The sequence below is a fragment of the Erythranthe guttata genome, chromosome 14, assembly GCF_056151865.1.
Source record: "Erythranthe guttata isolate IM_541 chromosome 14, IM_541, whole genome shotgun sequence".
NCBI classification, from domain to species: Eukaryota; Viridiplantae; Streptophyta; class Magnoliopsida; order Lamiales; family Phrymaceae; genus Erythranthe; species Erythranthe guttata.
Window position 1 is genome coordinate 12267501 of NC_142546.1, and position 22583 is coordinate 12290083.

Genomic DNA, 22583 nt, shown 5'->3' on the forward strand with positions numbered 1-22583 from the left:
TCACACCATTGTTTTCTTATGCCTCCATTTTTTTCTTCTTTTTTTTATGTGTGTATAGAATAAAATCCGTAGATTTGGCAGACACGTCTTTTTGTGACTTTTGATATGTAGTTCAACCAAATATTAGAAGGGTAACCTTATTAAGAATTCACACAAATTTTAATTAAGAGTCGGGAATGCATATGCAAATGGCATAATTCTTCCTATAAGAGTATGATCTTGAGATGAATGAGGTCATAGGCAGAGATCACTCACATAGAGGGGACAACTCTCTTCCATCTAGAGTCCTCGCAGAAACAAAAAAATAATCCACAAAAATTATTGACCCAAATCTAGATAACAAGAATAAACAATCAAATATTTGAAAATAAAACAAGGATCAACAAAGGCTGAAACATGTCACTAACTCAGTATGTCCTATCAAGATTTCAAGTATACCCGGACATAACAGAAGGATGGTCACACTATCATTTCATTTTTCATTGATGAACAAAACAAGTTCCAAGCGATTTATGCAAGAAATCAAATCGAGGGAGAATCTAAAGGTTTTGTAAAAGAATCAGCAAACTGATTATCTGTTGGCACACAGTCTATGCACACAACCTTTTGCTCAACTAGTTCCCTAATAAAGTAATGACAAAAATCACGGAACTCAGACATAGAACATGTTTTTTCAAAAAGTTCGCACTCATATTATCACATAAAACATGCAGAGCATTAACAAAGTACCACAAGTTCATTGCCATACACATAAAGAGAAATTATTATAGAAAACCAGTTACTGTAATTTTTCTTCACCCATATTTGTCTTATATTAGAGTGTTCCATCATGGGGCATGTTACAACACAGCGTAATTGGGTAAATGTCGTGCCAAACTTTTCTCAACTTCCGTATCAACCTTCTTTTTAAACATGCATCCTGCAATAGGTAAAGAAAATAAGTTCATTCCTAAAATCATACACTAAGTATATCTGGTGACCGGATTTTGATGTCAATTGTTGATTTATATGCCTATGAAAATCTACTAGTTCTGTAACAGAATCCTTGTGTGTATACAGAATTAATATACTAAAATCATAATAAAAAAATACAAGAATTTAATGTGGTTCAGATACAAATGTGTCCTACATCCACGAGGACCTGCAAACAAGATTTCACTAGTTCAGATTTAAGTGTTACAATATAGGACTTAATAAAAATACTAAAAGACTCCCACTTTCATGTTATATGCCGTTCTTGCACACGACTCGAACTTGTTGATCTTCACATCAGTTCCTCCATCCGCACTCTTGGACTCCCTCCAATGCTAAACTCCCTTCAGACGGCGGATCGACCTCTCCCAAGATCTTTTAAGCACTTCTTCCGAAACGCCGATCTTCTTTATGGCCTGGTAGAAGAAACCTGTCATGTTGCCATACCTGACGTGCAGACAGGGCTGCAGCACCGGTTGCACCCTTCAAATCCTTGATGTTGGGATATTTCGATTAAAACTCCATGGGACTCATCTGAGATTGAGGGCTTTATATAGGCACGAAATTCACCACCATAAACCTGACTTGAGTCCTAAAAAATCAATCATAAGGAAATAGTCATTCATGATCTTTACAACCTAAATTAGATAGGCAAGAATATTTACAATATCTTTCCTGATCTAATACAAATAATGAGCAAATAAATAAAGTCCTATCCAATAAAATCTCTAGTAGATATGGACTAAATATTTTCCTAACAAAAAACATGGAATAAATCAATTATAATCTTCTACACCAAGCAACCCGATTCTTTAAACTAATCTCGAGAATCTGGTGCCCAAACAATCTATTAGTAATTATCAAGTTTTTTTGCACTCAATTAGCAATATTATATATCTATCTACATATATATATATATATATATATATATATATATATATATATATATATATATATATATATATATATATATATATATATATTATTCTCATTAAAAATAATATATATTCTAATTTTATACTTTATTATTTCATCTATTAGCAATATTATATATTTATACATTTCTATATACAATTCCCATTTTCATAAAAAAAAAACTTATTTTCAATTTATTCTTTATTATTCTCTATTATTTTCTATATTATTCTCAATATGTCTCGTAGAGGTTCTTCTTCCAAATCGAAGGCTTTAATGGCATCATTATCACCATATATTCCAATTATGGAAGAAGAAGACGATATTCCTCAATACAAGAACTATGTAGGGGGAGATTTTCGCAATTTTTAAAGTCTTTTGAGTGAAAATGAGGAAGAAGTTGAGGAGGTTCAACCGACTCCGGCACGGCTGGAGCGGGGCAATCGAGCTTAGTATTCAACTGCTTCGGGGCAGCCTTCTACTCGAGAATCACGTTCTCACAACGAAAACAAAAGGATCAGGTCCGATGTTTGGAAGTTTTTCGACAAAGTTCCTCTTTCGAACGAAGAGTTGGAATTGCACTGCGAATTTTGCACGGTAAATATAATGTTCTTCTTTTTTCAAAGTTAAATTGTTTACTTTTATTTACGAATATTTACAAAGTCATTAGTATTTTTCTAATATTTTCTAACTCTTCTGTAGGTCAAATACAAGTTCAAAAAGGGTGGCGGTTATGGTTCGTTTAATAAGCATACCGAGGCGAAGCATCCGGTGGAATTCGACCTCGAACGCAAACAATCGCAAATTCCTTCATATGCAACCGACTCCAACGAGCCCGTGAAGGACGGTGAGTTTCATTCATAAGTATACCGATTTAAAATTAAGAGAAGAAATGGTTAAACTAGTTGTTGTAGGGCATCTCTCTTTTAGTTTTGCGAAAAAAAAATATTTTCACCGATTTATGAGGGCGGCCTTAAATCCACTTGCATGCAAAATTCCACGCACCACACTAACTAGAACACTTAGCTAGAAGTGGTAAGGATGATTTGGCTATGCAATTCTTGAATTTTTCGGGTAATGTGTGTATCTGCTCCGATATTTGGAGCGATGATCATTGGAAACAAGATCCATACGTGGGTGTTACGGCACATTAGGTTGACGTGGATTCTTCAAAAATTAGTCATTGTAGCGCCCCCCCCCCCCCCCCCCCCCCCCCCTAATTGGGCGATAAATCGAACCGATTTATCGCAATACGTATTTAATTAGCGGAAGCAAAAGGACCTCTTTGTAATTTTTAAAACTTTGAAATGGGACTAAAATGAAATTATTAAAAATCTCTTCTTTAGGATATCTAAAACCTTTGTGATTTTCGAAAACTTTCTTAGGAGTACTTTAGTCGACTAAATGTTTCGTTTGAAAACAAGTTTGGAGAGAAGGATTTTCATTCGAGTGCTACACTATCAAACTATCTACTTTATTTTTGGTTCGAAAAGAAATCAGAGTTTTCAAAGGTATTTTGGTGAATATCTTGAAAACTACTAGTAAGACGTGAAAATAACAAATCTACTAAATGGACTATTTTATAATTAAAGTCAAGTATGATCCTTACCAGATTTGAGTTCGAAAGATACGAAAGGGAAATACTTAAGTTTACTATTACAACACCAAAAACCAAAATACTTTAGCGTCGTTCATAGGCCCTCGTACAACTTCCAAAAATCCCGGGCAAGACCTCGATCCGCTACTCGATCTATTCCTGTGGAGGGTTACTAATATTACTACCTGCAATTAAAAGACATCTATATGACCTATAAACCTCAGTAAGAAGTTCGATTAAATATCGAACTTTGAAAATACGTTATATAATATATATAATATTATATAGCTATCCTTACTTACATTCCAAACACCATAAGGCAAACCGTTAATCACATTAGTCACGAAAACACATCATTCACGCGTAAACACTTACTTATGCAAAATGACTAAAATGCCATTTTTATGAAAATCGTGGAAAACACATTTTTCGTTTTATCGGATCCGTGAAAGATTAATTTATGTACCTGAATAATAAACCTGTTACGAGCCCATTTTCACTAGTGGAATGAAACCACATAATTGGATACTGACCCTCTATATTCGAGTTATTTATGATCCGTCATTCCATTAATCTTTCAAATTTAAAAACCTTGAAATGCATCTTTTTCAAAACCATGCTCACAACAATTATATAATCCACAAATAGCATCACAAATATCAATCAAGTGTCATATAACCACCCAAATATCACAACTTACCACATATTTATAACTTGGGCAATAATCCCCAAATTCACACACATAAACACACGCAGCCACACACGGCACACACACACACATACACATTCAGCACACACACATATATGCAGCCAACACATTAATATACCACCATTTAATACCCAACATGCTTGAAAAGCAAGAATCATCTTTATCTTTCATTTAATGAGCTAATTACCACTTCTAGGTAATAATTTCATTCCAATTAATTCCAGCAGCAATTAAATACATCCATACATTAAATTAAGGTACACAATCCCAAGTTTCATCACTCATAATCATTTATTCAAGGACATGGAAACTAAAGCACAAAACATCATAAATGGCATGCATAATGTCCAAATTTCGAATTAATAGCAAACCATTTCTAACAATTCCAAAACTAAATCCTAGAGTTCTTAACTGACCCAAGTTTTAGTTTCTAAAATTATTTTAAAATTTCATAAAGTTTCGAATTTCCTTGGAATTAAAAACTAGAAAATCCCTTTTCTTCAAAAAAGTCAAAACTCTAGAATAACCTTAATTAACTTTGGAATCCTTTATAAAGAAAACTTTCTCCTCATTTAATACTTGCTAGAAATCAGATTCCCAAATTAGAAGTGACTGATTTGTTTGGAAATTATAGTTTTGACCCCAAAGTTTCAAGATTTTACATATGCAACCACACTAAAAGTTCAAAATCCAATTTTTCATGAAAAACCTCTAACGATATGAAATTTTACTACAGGAAACAAAGTTCAAAAGTTATTTGAGGCTGAAATTTTGAAAATTACATATTTTACCCCAAAATATCTAGATCTATACATGCAAGACCACTAGAGTTCAAAAATCAAATTTTCTTACACAATCTTTTTAAATCCGAATTTTTTTCTCAATAAATGCTGAAAAAAAGATTTGAAAACGTGTTTAGGACTGACTTCTAGAAATTTACGGATTTGGCCCAAAAATATTTAGATCTACACATGCAACCCCATAAAAGTTCAAAAGTTCATTTCTCTTGCAGCACCCTTCAGAAATCCGAAATTCTTTATGGTTTTGACCAATAAAACTCGTATCTACCCAATACCAACATAAATAATGCATGCAAGAACAAGACATTAACAATCAACACAACTTTTCCATTTTTCCCCAAAAAGCCCTAATATTCTCAAAATCTCTTCAAATCTCGTAAGAAATTTTGAAAACCATTTTGATACTATTGACACCCTTTAATTGCAGCAAGAAATCGAGATTTCTTACCTATTAACCGAAGCAAGAAAACAACCGAAGGAAGAGTGCTTTCAAATACCGAAGTCTAGCCACGCAACCTTGATGGTGAAAGAGAGGATGTGAGCTTCTAAGAGGGATGTGTTGTTTTCTCCCGTGAAAAGATAAGATGTTTTGATGGTGTTTTTGGGGTACTCTAAGGCAAGAGTTATATAGAGAACTTTCATATTTTATTTTAGAATTTCTTTGAAGATTGGAGTTGAGGTGGAAGAAGAAGAAGTCGATGGTCGAGGTGGTGGTTTCGGTAGAAATGGGGAATGAAGACATTTAAGGGGATTATGTGGAAGAAGAATGAGAAAGAAGAGTGTCTTTTGAGGTCTCTTGAGTGTGGGATTAGTGATAATAATTAGCATTTGCCAAGTGGAAAGGCATGCAATATTAACACTATTTTTTTTTTTTAATGAAACACAACTTGCATTCACACCACACACACATACTGTCATATGTGTATATGTGTATATATGCATGCATGAAAATGTACACATATATGCATGTAGTATACATGTACGTATATATATATAACCACACTTTAGTACTAGATCCTAAAATTATAATTCACGTAATTGATTTCATGAAATCACCAGATTTCCAACATATAAAAATAATCTACCAATTAAATCAGACATGTAATTATTCACGTAAGTCACATAATTATTTTCACGGAGTAATATCACATAATTAATTTCACGTAATAATATCACCTACAAATTCTTGAGTTAGGGAGATTAATTTCGGATTTTCGGGTTTTGGAAAGGTGGGGTGTTACAGTCATTGCCTATAGAATATTTACCGAACGAAGTCATACCGCACAGAATATTTGCCATATACTTCATGTCATTTTAGTAGAGTATACTTTAATTGATAAAGTGTTTTCAATTTCATTTGATAATGCTAGTGCGAATACCGCTAGTCTAAAATTATTGAGCAAGATAGCTAGACCGACATTTAATGGTAAGTTTGTGCATGTTAGATGTATTTCTCATGTTTTAAACTTACGTGTTCAAGATGGTTTGAAAATGCCTGAAAATTAACTTTTACCAATTCGAGATATGATAAGGTATTTATGGAGAAATCCATCCGCAAAAAAAAATGGTGTTTGTTTTGTAAAGCGAATGGGAAACGTCCGAAATTTATATTCAAATGATATCCAAACCCGTTGGAATTCGACTTTTGAATTGTTACTACAAGCTTATAATGATTACAAAGATATGTTATGCACTTTTTTTTAATGATATTGGTCATTCTTCTTTCACACTTATGCCTAGCCAATGGGATTGTTGCAAAACAATTTATAAACTTTAACAAGTTTTTAATGCATCTACCGATGAATTATCCGGTGTTTATTATCCAACTTCTCATTTAGAACTTTTGCATTTTGTTAATGTTGCTAGTGCATTTAAGGAATCATCGGATATTTTTGAATTGGATGATACGGTTAAAGCTATGCAAGCGAAGTGGGAGAAATATTATCTCAAAATTTCCAAACTTTATTTAGTTGCCCTTATTTTAGATCCTAGAGGTAGACTTGAATTTGTTGAAACGTTATTGAGTATGTATTATGGAGCATTATGTCTGAAACCTGAAGATGTTGAGAACAATGTTACATTGGTTGCGAATGCCCTTCGAAAGGGTAAGCTTTTTTTGGTTACATTATATGGTGAATACAACGCAAAATACGGAAATGCACTTCCGGATACTTTTACTTCTTCTTTTTCGAATTATTCTTTAGGGCAACATTTATTAATGGAGCACACGAAGCGCCCAAGGGTTTCCAACTCAAGTTCCATTCTGGAACTTGAGATGTATTTTAACTTATTCTTTTGTGTATGATGTAGATCCCGCTCACTTGGATTTACTACAATAGTGGTCGACCAAAAAGACCAAATTCCCGATATTGGCACTTATTGCTAAAGATGTTCTATCTTCTCCGGTTAGTACCGTTGCCGTCAAGCAAACCTTTAGTGTGGGTAGCACCATCTTGGATGAAAGGAGATCGTTAGTACATGCGGATAATTTGGAAGGACGAGTATTTTTGACCGATTGGACAAGGGCCGAGTATCGTGTACAATGAGATAAGAAGTTGGAAGACAATGACGAATTTGTAGATACCGACGCGTATGAGGCCGATAGGCGATAGGTAAGTAAGGTAAGTAAGAACTACGTGGCTTTTATTTCTTTTGTTAAAAAATGATACGTAGGCTACTTAATCTCTAGAATTTAAAGTTTAACTTTAAACAAAAAAATTAAAAAATTAAATGCAAGCCCTATCAATTTCTTTCCTTTTTTTTTTTTTTTTAAACTAAAACTAATTCCTTCATTTTTTTTAAAGTAAAAAAATATTTTTTAACTATTTTAAAAAAATAGTTTTTAAGTATTCTAAAATATATTTTTTAAGTATTGTAAAAAAAAACTTTAATCTTTTACGTCTTTGAAGTATTTAAAATAACTATTTTTATAGTATTTATGAAGTAATTTAAATATATATATATATATATATATATATATATATATATATATATATATATATATATATATATATATATATATATATATATATATATATACAAAAAAAACAGTCAGAACCAGTCGGTTCTAACCGGGAACCGTAAAGAACCGAACCGCTTAGAACTGGAAATATTCGGTTCGTTTTCAGTTCTTCCAAAATCAGAACCAGAACCGGAACCGAACCGAACTGTGGTCATGTCTAGGCTCGCCTGACTATTGGACCGGTCGGTTCGGACACCGACCGGTTCACCTCACCTTGCTTCGTCTCGTCTCCTTGTTTTCCCGTAAATTCGTAAACAAAAAAATAAAACATGCTAATCTATTTATATCTATGTAATTTACAATCTAAATCTAATCTAGAAAAATTACAAAGAATAAAAATTATCGTAGGCACATGATCTTCCATCAATATCTCGCGATGAGAATAACAACTGACTAGTAACCAAGCACTCACGAAGCAGTAGGATCCAATCACATAAAACATAATTAAACAATCATAACCATAATAGCGGATTTTCAATTCTGCAAAACAAAGTCATAAACAAAACGCTACATGCAACATATGAATTTTTATGTCTCATGCAATTTCGGACAAGATGGCGAACCTCAAACGAATTATCAAAGAAGTTCTGATACCAATTATTGGGATGTGAACCTCATGAGCCAATGAAAATTCGTATGAGGCCGGGTTTTTTTTTTTTAATTAGCATGCATAGATTTGATTTAGTTAAAGTGAAATAAATCTAATCTAAGGACTTACGTTTGGGAGAGCATATCCAAAATATCTTCGGCGTACGAACGAAGACCTCCCATCACCCCTAGCTTTTCTAAAATTGTAGAGCTTAAAACCCCTAATCTTCTATTCTATATCCCGGATTTATTTTTCTACGATTGTGGGATCGTGCCTAGAAAAATATCTAAATCTAAAACTAAGAAAATAACGAAGAAGAAGAGAGAATTTTTTTTCTTATTTTTCTTGTAAAAATCGGTCAAAACTAGTTTATGGAACAAGTGGTTTTTCTCTTCCATCAAGTACTATATATATTAGGGTCTAGAAAAAGTTGCACTAGGAAAATGACTGAAAAATCAAATTTTCTTCCAACTCTATCATAGAATAGGGGCCGAAAATTTGAGTCATAAAGGACTCCAACTTTCCTTCATCTTATCTCTAAAGATTTTAAAAGGAGTTGAAGTAGGAAAAATCCAAGGAAAAATTATTTATCCTCCCTCTCTTGCTATGGCCGAAAATTAGAGGCTAAAATTAGCCAAATAATTTTTCAATTATCCTTCACCTTATTTATTTGATTTAATTATATTTTCTCAATTTATTAGAATTATCCATTGGGCTACAATAGGGACTAAAGGAGAAAATACAATACGGACAATTTTATAAATAATTAATTCCAAATTCTAGAAATAATTCATTTAATTAAATACTAAATAATTATTTAAATTTCCACTATCAAATAATTATTGATTTTCGATTATATTCTCAAAATTATATTTCGAGCTCCTGTTTATCATACTTAATTTCTCCTCATATTAGATAATCAAATGACCACCAATTTATTTATTCACTGAAAAATAAATTAACTTGACATATTATCCTGAGTCTTTCCCGCTTAAATTATTTGTGTTTGTCGGATAAGAAATCTACTCGGCCAAGTTTCTGAAACAAAACCCATAAGTTACTCAAAGATTATTAAACAATCCCATAGTTCAGAGATGTGAATTCCTTTTCGATAATTAATTTAGTCATATTAATTCTTAGTGTCTCCACCCAACGTAATGGGGCTCTTTTGACTCAATATATGAATCTCTCACATTGCACGTTAATTATCTAGGGATTAAGAAGTTAAGTAATTTCTTGTAAACTAAAAATAATATAGTATTATATTTAATCAGTGATGAAATAATTATTTCAATTTGTCCTGTTCAACACATGTCGGGTGTGCTAGCACAATATGTCAAAACGATCACTACAAAATTATTATCTATTTCCCGTGATCAAAACCAATCACTAAAATATTGTGCTACAATCTTTTAACTAATAGTTACTCCAATTCCATCTAGATTGTGAATGTTTAATCTTTATATTTTAAACGAACTTTCGAAATGATCTTTTTGTGTGTCGTAGCACACCATTTCAAATACTATTAGAATAATAGACTTGTACGTTTAATTAATTGACAATTAATCAATATCTAATTAAAGCTACTTGAAACACACACGCATTGATTCTTGCAAATGACTTAAATGAATAAACTTTATTCAAAATAAGTATATCATATACATAAAAGCGAGGTTTTTTAGTCTATTATCCTTGGGATTATTTTACATACCCCCTAGCCACCAAATAAATTAGGGATAAACCCAAGCTCAAATCATCCTTTGACATACCCCCTGGAGAAGCGAAAGTACTATACTACCCTTATATGCAATTTTCGGCCAAACTGCATTCAGCATTTATGGTCCTGCATTTATCATTTTCGCTGATTTATTTATTATTATTTCTTTTCTTTTCTTTTTTTTATTTTTTATAAACCTGTTTGTTATATATATATATATATATATATATATATATATATATATATATATATATATATATATATATATATATATATATATATATATATATATTTATTTATTTATTTATTTTTTTAATTTTTTTAGTTTTTTAATTTTTTTTTAAATTAAATTTTTTTTTTTTTAATTTTTTTTAATTCTTCTTTTTTAATTTTCAAAACAATATGTTTACAGTACTGAAAATAACTACATGTAACTATAGTACCTATAGTAATTCATAGTTATGTTCGTTTTTTTTCCCCATATTTTTAGTCGATCAATTGTATACACACACGAATACTGGCTTATACAAAATAAATTCATAAAACCCCAACATAAATTTACAAATTTCAATATTTTTTTTATAAATCACATCAGAACCAATAAAATACAAATCGAAAATATACAAATATACGCATATGTAACTACATGTCACTATAGTAATGTATAGTAATGTACAGTAATGTATACAGTCTGTTGAAAAAATCAGATGTAACTTCAAAAAAAACTTGACACCTTCAAGGAAAGGGTCAATGGCCTTCATTAAGCTGCAATTGCAAAATCAAAACAGAAAGAAATTACTTTAGTGCAAATCAACAAAATTTGAAGAAAACATCAAAACACTCAAAAATCAACAAAACACTAAGAGATTGAGAGATAGAGAGAGAGGTTATTGTTGGGAAATGCTACAGATTTTAAATCAAACAGACAGTGACTCCTCACCCCCTTGCCTTCTACCAAAAACCCTAGACGCCGCTAATAACAACCAACGGTTCCGCGCGCCCACAAATGCAAAAAAAATATAGAAATAAATCTGAAAACATAAAAATAAATGAAATTACCATCAAAATATAGATCCCGACGAGAGGAATCTAACGGTGGGTGGCCCGTCAAATTTCGACGGGTGGAACACAAAATAAAGCTCCGGCAAGACCACCGTCCTCGAATGAAAAAAATTGCAGAAACATATCAGCGCTCGAAACTAAATGAAATCACCACCAAAAGAAAGAGCTCGACGAGAGGAATCCAACGGTAGTTAAACCATCGAATTCCGACCACCGGAGAGAGAGTTATGGCTCCGAGAAGCAATTTCGCCGGTGGGAGGTTTGTGGAGGCGGGATTTTGAATCTGGGAGAAGAAGAGAGAGACGATTGTAGTGGCTAGGGTTTAAAACTGATTTTAAATGGGTATTATAGGGACTTCAGGGTGGCCCAGAGGGGGTATATAAAAAATTTTGAAATGAGGGGGGTTTCCCCTATAATGCAATCCACTTGGTAGTTAGTTCTATATAATTTAGAAATGGGGGGTCTACAAAATAATTCTATCAATTAGGGCATATAAGGATTGATATCTTTGTAATTGTCTCTTAAATTTGATTTGATCTCATTTGGAATGTGGATAACCTTGTGCTGGATTTGGACTCAAGTTGGGCCTCAATGCTTGAATTAGTCCACTTCATACTTCTTATGTTTCAACCTACAATGTATATAACAGCCCGAAAACCTTTGAAATCTCTAATTTCTTGATGTGATAAGGATCACATCATTATCCTTAGACTACTCACTTCGTAAGTTGTATTAGTTTGCATCTTCACGACAAGGCACAAAACGCAAACACGTGCTCTTATACCACTTTGTTGGGATAATGGCAACGCATTGGAAATAAAATTATATCGCCTTGTGTGAACCTAGAAGAAAATAATAACCAATATAGCAACCAAAGATGCAACAAGCACAGTTCAAAATCAAACACTAACACAAGCAGCGACGTGAAAAAACTCCTCAATGTGAGTAAAAAAAAACCACTGGAGCGAAATCCACTAACCAATCCAATATAATGAAAGAGTAAAATGAGTTTATTAATCCACCACATATGATTAAAATCACTTAATCTTCAAGATACCCAAATATTCGCAACAAACGAAACGATAGAAAAATAAGAAAAACCTCACTAAATTGTGACTGGTTCCATAATTAATTATTGGGTTTATTAGGGATAACCCCCTTGTTTATATTTTCTAATGAGGTAGATCCAATTAATTTTTCCCTTTTTGAGATACACCCAAATTTGCCAACTTGGCAAAATATATTATGTAATTTCCCTTTAATACCCCTGTTTTATTTTTGAACGGCATTTATTTCCTTAACTACATGATATGAGATTGCTGATACGTTGCCTAAAATCACGGAATAAAATTACGTGAGTATACTGGCAGTTTCTATCAAATCTTGTACAATTGGTTTTGAAGAATTTCTCCAGCGTTTCATCGTTTTCCATCGGATTTGAAGATTTTTTCACCGGCGTGGGAATAGGTTCGGATTTGAGCGTTCATCGTTGTCCGTCGTTAAGCGGGTATGAATGTGTTTTTTTTCGTTTTTTTTTTTCGTTTTTAATTTCGCTGTATTTATTATCACAACGTGTACAACCGGTTTTGAAGAATTTCTCCATCGATTCATCGTTTCCATCGGCTTTGAAGAAGTTTTCACCGGCGTGGAGGTAGGTTCGGATCTGAGCGTTCATCGTTGTCCGTCGTTAAGCGGGTATGAACTTTTTTTTTCGTTTTTATTTTCGCTGTATTTTTGTGCGGGGGTTGTTGTGTTATGGTGGGTAGACATTTTAAGATTTGTGTTGATACGTTGATTATATTGGTAGTAAAGTAGATCGTTTCTTAAAAAAATTACGTCGTCACATATACATCTTTATTTTGGCTGATGATGTTTGTTTGGAAGAGGATTCACAGAGTTGGCAGAGGATGGTTCACGCAGTCGGACCAGAGTTGTTTTATATGAGTGTCGTAGTTGGTTTACGCAATAATCGAGTGATAGTTGGTTTATTTGTTTATAACAGTTGATTTTAGTTTGCTCGGTAGTACATTGAAATACATTTTCGCAGTTTTTTTTAAATGATTGTATGGGTTATGCATTTTCAAGTTTATTTTTGATGATGTTAATTTATTGTCATTCAAATGTATTTGCAGTCTATTTAATCATTTTTAGTATTCAGCATTTTTAAGTTCGTTTCATGATTTTAGGTTCATATGATGCTGAAGTTGTTACTTCTGATGATGATGGAACAGGGGGTGGGGGTGAACTAGTTGGAGCCGTTGATGTCACTGGAAGTGAGGCATTCAATGCATGCTTTGTGCAGTTGTTCGAAGAAGAAGTCGACTGCATTCCTGATGATAGCGACGAGGACATAAACTCAATGAATTCAAATGATTTCGATGGTTGTTATTTTCCAAACCACCCTAAGATTTGATATGTTTAATTAATGTCGTGTTTACGATGTAATGGCTCGGTAACTTCGGGTAAGTGTTAAACCGTTGTAATACAGTAGTATACTATTATGAATACCGTATGATAACCATTATCATTTTATTATACTATTATGAGATTATTAATGTACTAGAGTTTTTTAACTCGACATATTGGTTTGATTGTGTTATGATGTGTTTTAAGTATTTTATCAAAACCCTATATTGAAATTATGAGATTATTAATGTAATATTTTATTGGTTATGTTGGAATACTTTACGTTGGTTTTGTTCTCAATGTTCTTGTCATTTCAGTGGTATATTGTTTGTAACACAATTTCATATCACTACTATAACCATAATATACTATCATAGCAGATTAATGTACTATATTGAAATTATTAATATACTATGTGGTTGAATAATACGGGATCCATAGTCGATTAACGAGATCCATAGTCGAATTAGATCAATGAGATAGTCTATTACATGATATGGCATAGTCTAACAATATTAAAACACAAATCCGCCGCCATCACTTATCAGATCTAGGATTTTGTTGATTCTTCGGCCCAATAGTCAAATAGCTAAACCCATAGTCGAATTAGATATATGGGATAGTCTATTAAATGATATGAGATAATTAACGTAATTTTAAAACACAAATCCGCCGCCGTCACTTCTCAAATCTAGGGTTTTGATGATTCTTCGGCCCATAGTAGATTAACGAGATCCATAGTCAAATTATATTAGTGGGATAGTCTATTAAATGATATGGGATAGTCTATTAATACAGATGTAATTCGACTATGCATCTCGTTAATCAACTATGGGCCGAAGAATTATCAAAACCCTAGATTTGAGTAATCCTAGATTTGAGTAACCCTAGATTGGAGCAGTGACGGCGGCGGCGACGGCGGCCAACGACGATATCACTCCTAATTAATTGTTACGACCTTGGAGGCGGGAGCGGCGGAGGTCTTGGTCGTTTTTGGCGGTCTTGGAGGTGGAGGTGGTCGGATGTGGTGGTGGTGGAGGACTAGGCGGTGGTGGAGGTGTTGCTTATGGCCAATATCGTTGTTATCGTCGGTGGCCACCGGCGACAACGGTGACGGAGGTGGCGGCGGTCGGAGGTGGAAGCGGCGAACCCGGCGGGAAAATAGGGAGGGATTTCGGAGTGCATAAAATCGTCAATTGACGGTGTATAAATTTCTGGTTTTCTTTGGGACGTTTGCAGATTTTGGTAGTGGGTTTGTGGGGATAGTGTTTTAACGGGAAAATAGAGAGAGGTTTGATATAATTTCAAAAGGTAAAGTAACGGGATTTGTGGGATTTGATTGAGGGTATTGATGATTAGTAAAATATGGGTTTTTATCAAAATGGCAAATTTGAGTTTGGATCTACACCTAATATTTGTAAGACTAAGGGGGTTATATCTAATGGACCCTTAATTATTATCCAGAGTAAAGAGGCACCAAATATTATCTCGCCCGCAGATAATATAATATTACATGCCTAGAATATCCTGTCCAAAATTTTGGCCAAATCCAACGTTTCGATTTCCCGAAAATTGCGTCCAAACAAGTTGCTCGAATCTCCTAAAACAAAAAAATAGCAATGGTTGTTTTATGACCAGTTCCAAATTTAAAGAGCTCGGATTCATATATTCACAGTTCACAATGTATATTGATGCACCGTGAACACTGTGTTAAAAAATTAGGGCGATTCAACCGTTATATATTTTGGGAAACACTTCTCTCATTTTCCTTTCTCTAAGTAGCAAACATTTGCATTATTTTCTCACCTTAAACTTGTATCTAATCAAGCTTAAATACCTAGGATTTTCCATGTGGGCTCAACATTTTAGGCCTCATTTAAGTTGGGTGTTTTGGCCATCTCCACAATGAGGAAACCCAAGATGTACATTGATGGTTCATTTCATTACAGACTTATATTGATTAATTCATCTACGATACATCAAAAACGCTTAATTGATTGGAATATTCATCATTTTTTAATATTGTTTGTGTTGTCGCCCGATTTCTATTAGTGAAGATTGAAGAAGTCCGCCATACGTGGAAATTAAAGATTGGCAAAGATTTGTTTTCTATGTTTATTTTGAAATTAGTTAGAGTCATGTTTTTGTAATATTGTTATTAGGACTTAGATTTACTTCCATGTATTATATTTTAGTTATGTATCTTTTGTACTTATCTAGAATAGAAATAGAAATCGACTAGGATTCTATTACCTAGTTAAATCGATTTCTTAGGGCCCAAATTAGGTATAGGGTGGTGATTGTGTGCCTATATAAGGCCCTCAGCCTCATATGAGTCCTATGGAGCTTTAATAAGAAAAATCTCAGCACAAAGGCTTTGAAGGGTGCAACCCGTGCTGCAGCCCTGTCGGCACATCAGGTGTGGCAACATGAGGGGTTTCTTCTATCATGCCATAAATAAGATCGGCATTTCGGGAGAAGTGCTTAAAAGATCTCGGGAGAAGTCGATCCACCGTTTGAAGGGTGTTCAACATTGGAAGGAGTCCAAGAGTGCGGATGGAGGAATTGGTTTGATTATCAACAAGTTCGAGTCGTGTGCAAGAACTGCGTATAACATAAAGAGGGAGTTTTTAGTGTTTTATTAAGTCCTATTAATGTACACTCTAAATCTGAACTAGTTTGCACTCGTGGATGTAGGGTAAGTTGTATACGAACCACATTAAATTCTTGTGTTTTTTATTCTGCTTTTAGTAGGTTAATTAGTGTGACAACACAATAATTCTATTACCACACCTAATGTCGTAACAAGTAATATGTCTCAACAGAACGAGTGGATTTTGATAGACATTTAAAATCAACAGTTTTTTAATACCAACTAAAAAATTTAATAAATATTCCAATAAAAAAATATTTCAACTTAACGCGACTTTTGAATTGTAAATGACTCAAAGGATTGTATCATGCTTTAAGGAAAACTTCTACAATAGTGGATTAACTATATTTAGACATATTGTTTGCCGAAATAGATGTTAGCGGTTGTGAACAAAGACTTAAATATTTTTTTAAGTCTAAAAGTTGGGGCGTTTGCAAATCTTCTAACAATAAACTTTAATTTGCTAATCTAGAATTTTTTTGTGCACAAATGTGTTGAGATATGACTCCCTGAAGTTTTTCGGTCAAAAGTTTTCTAGCATGCATGTATATGAGATGATTGAGAAAGTAAAAATTAATCTAGAACTTACGAGGGATTCAAATTCGATCATAATCGCCGTCTTGTATTTATGCAACAACAAGAATCAACATAAGGGATCCTTCGGAAAAATTGCCCTCCACCAATTAGCTTTTTCGATATCCGATCTTCTATTGTATACCCCTGATGTAATATTTCTACTAGGTGAGCTTATATCTAGAAAAAAAATTGAAGTCTATAATCGAGAAACTGAGAAAAAAATATACAGATAAATTCTCTCAAAAATCGTGTAGGGAGGCCATAGTAGGGGAAAAAGTTTTATATCTCTCTTCAACTAAATCTTGTGTATGAAAGGTCTAGAACATATTGTAGAAAGAAATAACTTAAGAAAATAATTCATTCTCCACCAAGTAATACATAGTGGACGAAAATTGGAAGTCCATAGGCTCCAAATTCCCGTCCCTCTCTTACTTCTATTACAATTGTTTGAATTTTATTTTCTCAAGTAATTAAATAATCCATCGGACTACTATAAAGACCAAATGACAAAATATAGATCGAGCTTCCAACAATTAATTAAACACAAAATAATTATTGCACTCCGTCTAGATTCTCAAACATTACATTTGACTCTACATTGGAATCTCTCGTATTTTGAAATCCAAAAAGAGCACGTCAATTAAATGTGTATGTTAAATATCAAGGAATTATGAAAATAAATAAGTTGTTGATAACAAGAAATAATATAGTTTCATATAAAACAAAGATGAAACAGATCTCACCATATCTTGTTTAAGACATGTTGAATATACTAGCTCATAAGACTAAACAATAGCTACAAAAGTTATTCTCTGTTTACTCTAATCAAGACAAATTACTTAAATATTGTGCTACAATCTTTCTCGATCGTTAAATTTTTAGAATGATATTTTGTGTGTTATATATCTAAATCAACACATCATTTCGGATAATATTAGAATATTTCCATACAATTAATTAATTTTAAAAAAACACTTGGACATTCTTTGCAAATTCTCATAAATGATTGAAAATTAATAAACTTTATTTAAATAAGATTGTTTACTTAAATAAAAGTGAGGTTTGTTATCCTAACAAAATTTCGAATGCAATTTTAATTATTTAAAAAATTGTTTTTAAATCAAAGGATATTGATTCATATATGTGATGATAAAAAATAAAAGTTACTTTTATAAATACTCAAAAAGAAAATTAAGTCGAAAAAAAAGCTCATAATATTTTTGTTAAAGCATTGAGGCGAGTCTTCTCCTCAAAGATTAAGTAAAAAAAAAAGTTATATTATTTTTAGGTGGATTTTAATGTAGTATTTGAACAAACTTTGACAGGTAGAATAAAGCACCTTAGACATATTTAATATCACAAGAGTCCAATATTCATTATATAGTTAAACATGTGCAGCCAGTCAATTAGAGGTGTTTTGTGCTCTAAATAATTGACACTTTTGTGAAGGATGTAAATATGTAAAAGGAATGCAATTATATATAGATAATGCTTTTTAGCATGTGAGCAGATATCAGAAGAGCACATGACAGATGATGATACTTCCATTGAAAAGGGACCACTGCCAACAAACATGCTTCTAATAAGGCCTCTTCTGCTCTGTTTCTGCCCCATTTCCGTACACCAAAAGTTGGTCTTTCCACACTTCAATTTTTCACACTTCTCTAAGCACAACTGTTGCACAGACTTCTCTTTAATATATTATATTGTAGAATTTAATTAATACTATATGTTTTTGGGCAAATTAATATTTCTCTTTTTGCTTTAACCTATTACAGCTCCCCCACATGCTATCTCCTTTTCTTCCTCGTGCAGTGCCCCAACTAATAATAATAATAATAATAATAATAATAATAATAATAATAATAATAATAATAATAATAATAATAATAATAATAATAATAATAATATCCTGGCCAATTAAAATACACAAAGACAGAGAGAAGAGAAGTGACATAAAATCCTAGCCAAACAATATATATGAATATGCGGCACAAACCTATTCTTGACTTAGTTTATTCGTCCAAATGACCAAATATCATAGGCGACCAAACGGCCGTCCCCTAATTACTAGATTCACGGCCTGTAATAAATCTCAACTTTTATTTTAAATTATAAAAATAAAAAATAAAAAATAAATAATTTTTAACCGATTTTTGCCACCAAGTTTGATCCGCCTTAAAGGTTTGACCGCATCGTACCGCCTCGGACCGTCTCAAACCACCTTATAGGCAAAAAACCGATTTTTCAAACATTTACACTAAAATCGTAAAGGTTTGGGACCCCCTCCGCCTCGGAGACCAGTTAATCGACATCCTCGGCTGATTTTTAGAACATTGCATATAATCCTACGGAGGACGGCTTATTTGCACTCCTAGTTAGACAAAAATCAATCCTACAAAAAACCTCATCGCTTTGTCTCTTGCACAAATGTCCCTCACAATATAATTTACATCACCTTCATTCATAATGTCCTAATTTAGTAAACATTGAACATTGACCCTTGATTTTAACAAATATATCCGAATAATCCCAATTTTCAGAATTTAAAAAAAAAATCTTTTCGGAACTTTTTTTTTTCAGTAACCGACCGTTGTTGACTTTTTATTTTTATTTTTTTCCCACCACCGCATTTGACGCAGGTCTCCGGCGTTGAACTTTTTTTATTCTTTCAAATATTTGTTTTTAATTATTATATTTCCACGGCGGTAATATTAATCTTCAACAATAATATTAAATATTTTTTACCCATTTTCTTAAAAAAAAAAAATATTTAAAACAAGCGACACTGTGATATTACCGTGTTAAGAAAAATATTATTGTTTGAGACAATAATCTTAATATTAACACAATAATATTATTGTCCCATTACTGTCTGACAGTTTATTGCAGTTGCAGACCAAGACAGTAATATTACAATCCAACCCAATAATATTATAGTTAACACAATAATATTGTTATGTTAATAGTAATATTATTTTAGGCCAATTTAAAAGCGAGAGAAAAAAAAAAAGTCAACACCTAGACCGTCGGTCAACAGCTATAACAGGGGAAAAATTCAGAAAAAAAAAAAAAAATCAACAACGGTTGCTCGGCAGTTACTGGCGATGACGGTTAAAATTAAGGTAGGGGTCAAAATTGGTTGATTGGTGAAATTGACTCAATGGATTTGGGTGAATTAGGATTTCATGGAATTAGGGGTAATTTTGATATATACAAGAGAATTTTCCTTAGTTGCAAATAAGTATTGATGTGTGGATATATTTGCAAGATAAAAAAGTAAGACGTCTCTTTTCTATTTAACTGTATTTGTCATTATGTTCTTGCATTTCACCCTTATAAATAACCATATATGAATTTTTTGTTGTCTCATCTTATTCTCAAAATTCTATTATTGAGCTCGAATATAATTATGATACGTTCTCCGTATCTTCCAGCATGAAGATGTTTGATAAACATCAATTAAGTTATTTATTGATTAAGAAAATGACATTTATTCCTTAACCAATATTGCGGAACTTACCTCGTCAGATCTTAGACATAATCACAATTTGTAAGCTTTTTGAGAGGTTATTTGGAAAATTTATCTTCTATTCGATATTTGCATTTTATTTTTATTAATTTTTTTTTTGAGGAAAATGATGAAATATCATTAGGCAAAAGCCACAGCCTTTTCTTCTTTATCACATTCGAAAATATCCGGCTTTCCAACATCAACTGGCTTTAGGGATGAAAACGTTTTCCTCAGTAAACCTATAAGTTTCCAAAACATTTGGACCCAATCCATGCATTCTAAAGCTTCTTTTCAAATTGTCTCCAAAACGGCTCCCATCTTTCGTTTTAAATGGCATCCACCTCCTATAGACTGATATAAATTAAACATTGATTGTGCATCAAGTTCTGACCCAGGGAATACAGATATTGGTGGGATCATTGGGGATCCCAATGGAAACTTCGTGTCCGCATTTTCTAAAAATATTGGCATTTATTCTAACAATAAGGCTGAAATGTGGGAATTTTTCGAAGGAATTAAAATGGCAAGGGATCGTGATATAAAGATAATTAATTATCGAATCTTACTGTTTATTTTTGATCATCTGTGTTCCTAGGCAGGAGGTTCCCAAGGACCTCAATGTTCTCCTCGAGGGATCGTTAAAGATGTTGAATAGTTTTGAAGAAGTTACACTGCAGTTTGGATATCGTGAGATTAACGGAGCTGCGAATGGACTTGCTAAGATGGGCATTATATTGAAAAGTAGTGAAACCAGATATTTTGAATCATTTCCTCTGTTTTGAACAACATTCTAACTGGCAACATAACCGAATCTTATCCTCGCAGATGTTTTTATCCTTATATTAGAACTGTTATCTTGAAGTAATAATATTTTGTTGTTTTCCAGTCCAAAAAAAAAAACCACAACCTCCAAAGGAAGTTCAGTACCAATAATACAATCTTTAGCCAAAGTTTTTGCTAAAACATGAGCTAAACAATTACCAAAGCACTTAATAAAATGAAAGGAGCATAAACGGAAGTTTTTGGCCAATATAGAGATTAGAGACAAAGTTCCACTAAAGCACGAAACGATAAATAATCGGAGCGCTCGAATAACTTGGAGACAATCCCCTTCAAGAATAATTGACTCCCAACCTTTATTCCTTGCCATTTTAATAGCCGTTAGCATCGCCATTGCCTCGCATTCTAGAGGCATAAGTGATACGAACCCCGTAGAACCTGTTACGAGACCCAATACCTTACGCGGAAGCAAGATCGAATCCAAAAATAAAGATTCAATTTGGCGGAAGCAAGGAATAATGACCCAATATCTATAAAGAGCTAGAAACCATTATTATCAAGGTGGAATATTGACCCCGTGGTTAGAAAGAACCAGAAACCAATATTATGTCGCTAAGAAAGTTACAAGAACCCACTTGTAAAATCCCGAAGTTGCTGTAGAACAGTGAAGGAGAAATAACTCTCAATATACTCAAATATTGATTAAAATTCGTCCATCAAAATAGGCCAAATTGGCAACCTATTTATATGATCTAAAAAGACTCTTTTTTTCACAAGGATAAGGACTCCTACCTAATATAAAATAAGGAAACTTATAAATAAGCAAATCCCAACCATAAAAGACTCTAAAATAATAAAAAACATAATAAATCCTAAATTAAAAACGTGCATAAATAAATTATATAACTTGATCTTCAAGTCGACTTCTCCATCAACCTTCGTAACTCGCGCAGACATTGGGTTGTGCACGTGCATGCAATTAAAGCTCAATGTCAACACTGTTCCACTTCGAATATCTCTTCGCTCAAAACATGAAAGTTGTAGAGCTTTCAGTTAGTTTTCTGAATCATTTTGAATCAGTTTAAATGGACTTTAGATGCGAGAGTTATAACTCGAATTGTAAACAGTGCCAGAATAGGTGAGAATCTCGGATTCATGGAATTCGACTTGTCCAACGAATTCTTCTCTTTCTTTTCTTCCAATTCCAAACCATAGACATCTCAAACATTTGATTCCAACCTTTCTTCTCCAAGGAAAACTCGAATATCCTC

At 32.9% G+C, this 22583-nt stretch overlaps 1 long non-coding RNA gene across 1 annotated transcript; it reads left to right on the forward strand.

The window, feature by feature from the left end:
• Positions 1-12782: 12782 nt before the first annotated feature.
• LOC148765209 (uncharacterized) lies at positions 12783-13643 on the forward strand. Its single transcript, XR_016029783.1, has 3 exons — positions 12783-12890; positions 12976-13078; positions 13615-13643. It is a non-coding gene; the product is annotated as an uncharacterized LOC148765209 (long non-coding RNA).
• The last annotated feature ends 8940 nt before the right edge of the window (positions 13644-22583 follow it).